This window comes from Ictidomys tridecemlineatus, chromosome X, assembly GCF_052094955.1.
Source record: "Ictidomys tridecemlineatus isolate mIctTri1 chromosome X, mIctTri1.hap1, whole genome shotgun sequence".
NCBI classification, from domain to species: Eukaryota; Metazoa; Chordata; class Mammalia; order Rodentia; family Sciuridae; genus Ictidomys; species Ictidomys tridecemlineatus.
Window position 1 is genome coordinate 86,634,358 of NC_135493.1, and position 9,942 is coordinate 86,644,299.

At 39.6% G+C, this 9,942-nt stretch overlaps 1 non-coding gene across 1 annotated transcript; it reads right to left on the minus strand.

The window, feature by feature from the left end:
- Nucleotides 1-1,305: 1,305 nt before the first annotated feature.
- LOC120891275 (U6 spliceosomal RNA) lies at nucleotides 1,306-1,412 on the minus strand. Its single transcript, XR_005735651.2, has one exon. It is a non-coding gene; the product is annotated as a U6 spliceosomal RNA (small nuclear RNA).
- Between the last annotated feature and the right edge of the window lie 8,530 nt (nucleotides 1,413-9,942).

Below are 9,942 nucleotides of genomic sequence, written 5' to 3' on the forward strand. Positions count from 1 at the left end.
AAAATAAAAGGGGCTGAAGATGTTGCTCAATGGTAAGTGCTTTCCTAGCATGCACAAGTCCTGGGGTTCAATCCCCAGTGCCACACACACACAAAAAAAAAAATTGAAGAAGAAGAAAGAGGACAGCCTGTATCCCTGACAACCTTGAAGAATAGAGTCACCATAGCAGTTCAGACTCTGATCTGTGAAAAAAATGAACTCCTATCTTAAGCCAACATTATTTGGGATATTTGATTTGCAGAAGCTACAATGATATTCTAATACTGTACACAAAACCTTATTTCTACTGATGACTGTCCTCATGTATGTTATTCATAAAGGGTAACTTTAAGTTTGACTGGAAGATTGGGTCAACAGATAATGCATTGAGCACCCACCTGGGCATCAAGCTGGGAGAACATGTTGTTCTCTCTGTTCACTATTAACATCTGCTGAACAGACTTGGTACAAAGATTAGAGGTAAGTGATTATAATAATGTACGTGACGTTGCCTAGAGCAACAATAGGTACATAACAAGTATTTAATAAAGTTTTTATGATGAAACTAACTTTGACTTTTTCTGTTTTTGATTCTCAAATATAAGCTAGTACCCATGAAAATATTATACTAACATTTCTTATTATAAGTATATCTCTGAATTATCTATCAATGCCAGTTAGTGGAAAAGAATAATTAGGTATACAAAAACTTTGGTTAAAAGGCATTTGTGTGATGTATCTGAACTAGTCAGAACTGTGTTACAATAAATAGGCATCCCAGCTAATTTTGGGTATGATATCAACAAGGACTCTTCTATTCTTCCTTCATGCCATCTTTTCCTTGAATATGTTAAATAATGCAGTTGTCCCTTAGTACCTGTGGGGGGATTGGTTTCAGGACCCTCTAGAGATACCAAAATCTGCAGATACTCAAGTTTCTTGTATAAAATAATGTAGGGAAACCAATGGAGGGTGGAAATTAGACAGGGGAAGGGAAGTGGGGGGTAATAAAATAAAACAAATTATGCTATGTATAGGTACAAATATATCACAATGAAGCCCATTTTTGTATATAATTATAATTCACCAATAAAATATTTTTTAAAATACTGTAGTATCTGCATATACCTATGCACAACCTCCTGAATACTATAAATTGTATATAAATTACTTATAATACAAACTAAAATGTAAATGCTATGCAAATAGTTGTTACACTGTATTGTTTAGTGGATGATAACAAGAAAGCAGTCTACATGTTAATACACATGCAGTTTTCAATTGACAGGCAAAATTGCACATATTTATAGGGGGCCGTGTATTTTTTTTAATATGGAATACTTCATGAATTTGCATGTCATTCTTGTGCAGTGGTCATGTTAATCTTCTCTGTGTTGTTTCAATTTTAGTATATGTGCTGGCAAAGCGAGCACCCATGTAATGTTTTGATGGATGTATATATATGCATGTGTAATGTTTAAGTTAGGTTTAAGTATATCTATCTCCTCAAACATTTATCATTTCTTTGCACTGAAAACAAAGTTTTTTTTCTTCTCTCTTTTTAAAAATATATGATACATTAGCATTATCTATTAGTCAGGCAATCAGAGAAACTTTACCTCCAAAAGCAGTGGTCTATTGAGCTTCTCTGTGTGAAGCACTGTTGCTGCTCTAGGTGACAAGTGTAATGTCAGCATCAATGCCAGACCCAGTGCATCACTACAAGGACCTTCACCACCGTCTGTGAAACCTGCCCATCTCTCTCCCAGCCTCTCCAGAATGGATTCCAAGCAGTGCTTCCTTCATGTCATCTTCTTCTAAATTGAACTATATTCAAATTATGATTGAGTTTATCTGTTAGGGAGACTCTAAGGCATACCCTTGTAGCCTAGTGGCAAGGGAAGCTGCGAAGGCAGATTTCTATTTTATTCTTTGAGAAAAAAAAATGTGGACTGTAAGGGTAAAGGTGTGACTTGACAAAGGGAGAGGGATCAGTGATATTGCAAATTGTTAAATTTTGCTGGATGCGGTGGCACCTCCTTATAATCCGAGGAACTCCAGGAGGCTGAAGCAAGAAGATCACAGGTTCAAGGCCAGCCTCATAATGTAGTAAGATCTTGTCTCAAACTAAAAAATAAAAACAGCTGGAATTGTAGCTCAGTGATAAAGTGCCCTCTGCCCTGGCTCAATCTCTAGTGCTGCAGGAAAAAAAAATGTTAGATTTCCACTCCAGGGACCACATAATCTAACTCCCTACTGCTTTACATAGAAAAGGACTTTCCTAGTATCACACAATTATCAGTGACAGAGCTGATTCTGAGAATCACGTGTGCTTTCAACACTCTTTCTACCAATAGGCATTGTTTTCCATCACTCAACTGTATCATGTGGGACATTCAGACAAGATGCAGTCAGTTGGGAAAGAAATCAATGAAAAGCTGCTATTTCTTCTGTTATCCACTCAATATATATTTAATGAGCATCTAATACATTCTAGGCACTGATAAACAATGTTCAGTCTAGTGAGGTTAATAGGTAAGTAAACAGACAATTTCAATACAATGTTAGAAATGCTGTAGTAGAGAAGCATGGTTAGCTATTTTTCCTTCAGAAAAATTAAACGAAATTCCTCATTCCTTGAATTTAAACTTGGTTTTTAATTCAAGGAGCTCAAGAGATCTAGCTCACAGATAATTTTCAGATTTAGGTCCATCAAGGTTCTGTGGATTGCCCAAGGTTGCTAACCCTCCATTAGGCATACCTCACTGGAACCCATTCTTTATTGTATGGTTGGCCTCTGGAGGTCCTGTTTCTTCACCTGTGAAATTATTCATTTGCTCTGAGGATTGAACAATATAATATCTTCATCGAGGTACCTCTGGTTGTTACTAACAGATACCTACCTGAGCTAGCTTAATCAGTAGAAGAATATTATGTGGTATGTGAAGTTTCATGGAACACAAAGTCCCAGTAAGAAAAATCGTGATTTCAGGAGGGACTGAAGCCATGAACTGGGAAGTTATCAGGAATCAGGGAATTTCTCTCTCCCTTTCTTTTCCCAATTACTCTCTTGGTTTATGTGGTCTTTCATATCTCAACATTCGCCTGAATTCTCTTTATAATCCCAATTTCCATTTCCACAAACGTGACAAAATACAGTTTCCCAACATGGATTCGATTTACAAATCCTGGGTTTTGTGACTGATATAGATTGACTAGCATCTCTGAATTCCAATTCCAGATTCTCAGTGAGGGCAATGTGAAAGGCAGCCAAGGCAAGATGGCGAGTGAGGAAGTCTGGGGCAGGGCCAGACCAGAGAAGCATGGAGAGGGTCTTTCAATGAGGTCAAGTTCCTTGTTGGCAAAAGTGCTCCTGGACACAAGAGGGGGACCCATACACTTCCATATTCATGCTTTCAAGCAGGGGATCCAATAGAAAAACTAAAACAGACATGTGGACAGAGGGGGCACCAATCAATAATAGTGAGGAGCTCATGGGCAAGGGAGAAGATAAGGAAAGAAGGAAATTCCAGAGATCATAAAAAGAACAGGCCCAAACTCCCCCACCAGAGTTCCAGCTTTGGGCCTTCTTCTCTTTGGAAAAGTCTATCTCTGTATCTCTGTTGCTTTTGCAATAAACCTGCTACTTACTTGCTATCTCTGTGTCCTGTTATTCAATTCTTTCTTTGCTGAATGGAAACAATGAACCCAGCACTCCTAGACAGTAATATCAGGATGGAATCTGGTTGCCCTGGCTTGGATCAGGGGTTCTGTGTAATTCCATCAGTTTGGCCCAGACGGCAGGGTTACAACATGGCTCCTGGGAGGGGGGGATCCAGTTTTTGGAGAAGGAAGATTGACAACTTGGCAGACCCCTCAAAATGGTTACTGTAAGAGAGGGCATTGAAAAATATAAATAGTGGATGATATCAATAATTGCCATATTTCTCTCTCTCTCTCTCTCTCCTCTCTCCTCTCTCCCTCTCTCTCTTCTCTCTCTTCTTTCCCTTTCTTTCTCTCTCTCCCCTTCTCTCACTCCTCTCTCTTCTCTCTCTTCCTCTCTTTCTCTCTCTCCCCCCTCTCTCTTTTCTTTCTCCCTCCTCTCTCTTTCTCCCTCTGTCTCTCCTCTCTTCTCTCCCTCTCTCTTTCTCTCTCCCCCCTCTCGCACTCCTCTCTCTCCCTCTCTTTTCCTCTCTCTCCCCCTCCTCTCTCTTCTCTCTCTCCCTCCTCTCTCTTTCTTCCTCTGTCTCTCCTCTCTCTTCTCTCCCCCCTCTCTCCCCCTCTCTCACTCCTCTCTCTTCTCTCTTTCCCTCTCTCCCCCTCTCTCTTCTCTCTCTCTCTCTCTCTCTCTCTCTCTCTCTCTCTCTCTCTCTCTCTCTCTCTCTCTCTCTCTCCTGGTAGTAATAGATTCCATTCTTTGGGCCATAAAGGTGGTAGGCACATGAATCAAGTTGGATTGATACCTTAGCCAAGCTCACATATGCTCAGTTCTGTGGTTTAGCATCTTCTTCATATCCTTTCCCCTCTCTATATTCTGGAATCCAACACTTCCAATTCCTCTAGGTTTTATCTGGAATTTTGTGTGTTTAAAATCTGATATACATGATTACAAGATTTCATGTTATTTTCTGACTCTGAGCCATGTCCATAATGAAAAATTCAGGAATGTTTTCTGAGAAGTATCTGGGTCACCAGATGGAGATATAAACCTTTCCCAGAAATCCCCTATCTGACTTCCCCTAATACTTCAGTAGCCCAAACTAAGAGAAATCACTTGCAAAAGAGAAGAGTATGGCTCCTTCCCCAGTGCTGGCCTACATTATCTGAGACCAATATTTCTTAGCCAGGTGTGGTGGTGTATGCCTGCAATCCCAGCTACTCAGGAGGCTGAGACAGGAGGATTGCAAGTTTGAGGCCAGCTTCAGCAACTTAGTGAGTCTCTCAGCACTTTAGGGAGACCCTGTCTCAAAACTGAAAGAAGGACTGAAGATGTTGATCAGTGGTAAAGCACTCCTTTGCGCAATCCCCAGTACCAAAGGAAAAAGGGAAAGGTGGAGGGGGGTCCGGAGATAGATAGATAGATAGATAGATAGATAGATAGATAGATAGATATTGATTTCTGCTAGACATTTTATCAGTAAGAGGGTTTCTGTTATTAAGAAGATATGATTGTTAAAGCAATATAATGTGGAAAAAAAAAAAAGAAGATATGATTGGGTTATTTGTTTTTTTTTTTTTTTTTGGTGTTTGTCTTGGTGAGCTCTTTATATGTCCTAGAGATTAGATCTCTAACTGATGTGTGAGGGGTAAAAATTTGCTCCCAGAATGTCGGCTCTCTGTTCACCTCACAGATTGTTTTATTTGCTGAGAAAAAACTTTCTAGTTTGAATCCATCCCATTTATTGATTCTTCGTTTTAATTCTTATGCTATAGAAGTCTTATGAAGGAAGTTGGGGCCTAATCCCACATGAAGAAGATTAGGGCCTACATTTTCTTATATCAGATGCAGAGTCTCTGGTTTAATTCCTAGATCCTTGATCCACTTTGAGTTGAGTTTTGTGCATGGTAAGAGATAGTGGTTTAATTTCATTTTGTTGCATATGGGTTTCCAGTTTTACCAGCACCATTTGTTGAAGAGGCTATCTTTTCTCCAGTGCATTTTTTTGGCACCTTTGTCTAATATAAGATAATTGTAATTTTGTGAGTTAGTCTCTCTGTCCTCTATTCTATACCATTGGTCTACTGGCCTGTTTTGGTGCCAATACCATGCTGTTTTTGTTACTATTGCTCTGTAGTATAGTTTAAGGTCTGGTATAGTGATACCACCTGCTTCACTCTTCCTGCTTAGAATTGCTGTAGCTATTCTGGGTCTCTTATTTTTACGTGAAACACTGTGCTCTATATGTGTAATAAGAATTGTAATGCATTCCACTGTTGTTGTTTATTTTAAAAAAATAATAATAAAATAAAAATACATAAAATAAAATAACTTATTTCATAAGTTTTCACACATTTCCAGAGTGGATTAATGTACCAAGATAATATGTTAACTAAATGATTTTAAATTTAAATTTTGCAATAAAGAGAACTTCAAAATAAAAAAAATAAATAAAAAGAAGATATGATAATGCTTTCTCAAATTGTCTATATGCAAACTGTGAGTTCCAGGAGGGTACAGGCTTCTTGTGAGTTACTCCATCTCATTTTGACTTCCTTCAACTTGGAGGCATTCTCCTCTATCCTTTAATTTCCTTCCTCAGTCATCCTGTTGCATAACATTGAACTAATATATGGCTTATCGCTCACTTCCTAGAGGGGACAAATGTCTGACACACTTCAGCTCTGGTTAAAGGAATGCATGTGGCAAATAGGATAAATAAATAGTTTGAAGTCACTTTTTGCATTACCTGCCTACATTCTTGCAAGCAGAAATAGATGTGAAATATTTAAAATGCATGACCACATAGGATAGCAGGAGCGGGGCTCCAGAGGCAGGGGTCTTGTGTTTAAACTGTATTGTCAATAGCTAATAGTTGTGGCAACTTTGGGCAAGTAACTCAGACTCTCTGTGCTTCAATTCATCAGTTTGAATAAGGATCATAATACCAATATGTAACTCAGAGGTTTATTGTGAATATTTTAGAAAATATTTTTAGTTATAGATGGACACTATACCTTTATTTTACTTGTTTATTTTTTTATGTGGTTCTTAGGATTGAACCCAGGGCCTCACCACCGAGCTATACAACCCCAGCCCTTTTTGTGAATATTGAAACAAGATAATACAAAATCCTTAGTATAGTGCTTGCGTATTGTAAGTATTCATTAAATATCATTATACTGTAGCTATTATTCATGTTACTAGAAAAGTCTGGAATAGAACAGTGCTTGGATCAAAATAGTGGATCTCAGGGTATTTAAAAACGTTTCTTCTTTGTGCTGTGTTGAATTTTCTAAATGTCCTGAAATGAGCACACATTGTCTAGATAATCAGAATATAATACAAAAAAAGTTTTTGTTAAAAATAAAATCAATATTTAGACTCCTACATAGCCATGAAACTCAAGAATGATCTCAAATGGGGCCCATTTGAAACCATCCAAACAACTACCTGCTCCTGGCTTTTAGCACAACCATAGGGAAGATTTATGACTATATCTCTTAGACTCTAATTGAGCAGGAAAAAGCATGGGTTCACATTTCCCAGAGTTCCTGGGACAAAATGATGAAATGATAGATGGAAATGTATTTTTTAATATTTACTTTTTAGTTGTAGTTGGACACACTACTTTTATTTATTTATTTTATGTGGTGCTGAGGATCGAACCCAGGGCCTCATACATGCTAGGTGAGTGATCTATCACTGAGCCACGACCCCAGCCCAAGAATGTATTTTGAAAAACTGAAATCATATATGGATAGAAAGGATCACGATAATTAGACTCAGAGCCTTTGAATTTAGTGAGGTCACAGGAGACCAAGCTGCTCACCAATGAACTTTCTGAATAGGCAGGACCTGAGGGTGTTTTAAGTTGCAGTATCCTACTCTGCAAAGCAAGACTGGTACTTGTTTTGGTAATACTAGGGAGACTGACCCCAGGGCAATAGGGAAGGTAGGAGGAAGGAAAATATTTGTTAAGCCCTTGGAACTGTGGGTTACTTTACATCTAATCTCAAGGAAGTTAATATTCATCTGCATGGTAAATGTCAGAGGGATTTCCTATCATTGAAGCCTGGCCTTAAGGCCTTGTGTCCACATGGAAATCCCATTAAAAATCACTCCTGATATTCACCCCATCTAGAGGCAAGCAGGTAGTGGACTTGGGAGTTTTGAATGATTGGTTCATTTGTAGAAGAGCCCTGGGAAAATAGAAGCAAAATTCTTTCTACTGGAGAAGAATTTGGCGAAAACTTGGAAGCCAGTCTCAGTCCTACTGGGAAAGACTATAAAGTAAAGAGGAGGTGAGGGATGACAAAAAGTTTTTAGCAGACTTACATATTTAATTAATATGAATTATCAGCCTGGTATGGTGGTCCATGCCTGTAATCCTAGACTTGGTGGACACAATATCTTTATTTATTTTTATGTGGTGCTGAGGATTGAACCCAGCGCCTCACACATGCCAGGCCAGTGTGCTACCACTTGAGCCACATTCCCAGCCTCAATCCTAGTGACTTGGGAGGCTGAGGCAGAAGGATTGCAAGTTTGAGGCCAGCCTCAGCAATTTAGTGAGACCCTAAGCAACTTAGTGAGCCACTCTTTCAAAATTAAAAAAAAAAATAGTAAAAAGGGTTGGAGATGTGGCTCAGTAGTTAAGTGCCTCTGGGTTCATTCCCCAGTACACACACACACACACACACACACACAAATCTATAGGAACAGATACAAACAAATGGGACTGCACAATTCTTTAGCTCAGAGGCAACGAGAACCTACATCTTTCTCCTCTTCCCTCAGCAAGGACAATTTTGTCCATCACTTTGCCTTCTTAATGGCCTTCAAATGCTGGAGAAAAGTTAAGTGCTGAAGTCCTGTCAAGGGCCAACAGGAAATGCTCCATGGACTGATAGTTTCCTAGGCCACTCCCAGAGAATGTACCTCTTAGCCCAGGCTGTTCTCTGCCACCTTAGGATTGACAGGATGGGAGTGGAAACTGCTGTTCTCCTCTGAGCAAGTTTCCTGCCTCTCTTCATTTTCAGCTCTTTCTTCTATTTGTTCCCTTGGATCCTACATAGGCAGAAGGGACAAGGTTAGGCCCTCAAGGACTTCTAAGATGTGCTTCTTGAGAGAGAGGGAGCAGGCCATCCCTAAGGTTTGCCCTAGTGGCCTGACCAGGATGCTGGCATTGGAGCATTGGTAACTCTCAGTTCTCATCTTGGGGATTCATAATGCAGGAAAACCCTGTGATCCAGTCCATCATTCCCTGCCTCCAGGCTTGGTCCCTAAATAACCCAACTGTGAAAGAGCATATAGGCCAATCTTTGGTGACCAACACTCTAGGTGGCCATCCCTTTAGCAGCAGAACAGATGGTGGTAATTAGTGCAGTGATTGATGCTTTGTACCAGCTGCCGGCCCATCAACCAAGACCCCTTGTCCTCATCCCTGCTGAACTGAAAGTACACATAGTACTTGCCATCTTTCTTGGTAGCTGAGGTTGTGCAGATGAGACAGCAGGTCTCAGGGCTCCCTGTTGGGTAGGAATGAGCCACAGGATTGCAGCAGCTCCTCAGGATGGACCAGAGTTTCTGGAGGGCAAGGAGGAGGAACTTGCTATTAAGGATGAAGGAGATCATCAGCATTTCAGATGCAACTATCTGCCACAGTTTTACAAAGTTCTAAAAGTTTTTAAGCAGGAGAACAACTTGTTTAAGTTGTGACAAGAACCCCAGACACCTGGGTTCCAGTCTGGCTGTACTACATACTAGTCAGGCAGCCTTGAGTGAGGGATTTTAAGTTCTACTGACTTCAGTTTCCTCAAAATGTAAAACAGAGAATAGAATCACCACCTTATTACTCAGCACAAAAAAAAGAACAAGATCATGGCATTTGCAGGTAAATGGGTGGTGTTAGAAAAGATTATGCTAAGTCAAGTTGCCCCACCCCCCAAAAAATGCTGAAAGTTTTTTCTGATATAAGGGGGAGACTCAAAGTCGGGTAGGAAGGGAGAGCATGGGAGGAAGATTATTTCTAGATAGGGAAGAGGGGTAGGAGGGAAAGGGAGAGGGAATGGGAATAGCAAGGATGGTTGAAGGTGATGGTCATCATTATACAAAGTACATGTATGAAGATGTGAATTTGGTGTCAGCATACCTTATATACAAACAGATATGATAAATTGTGGTATATATATGTGCATTAAGAATTATAATGCAAAAAAGAGTACATGTATGATGGCATAATTTGGTGTGAACATACTTTGTATACAGAGTTAAGAAAGCTTGTGCTATAAATGGGTAATAAT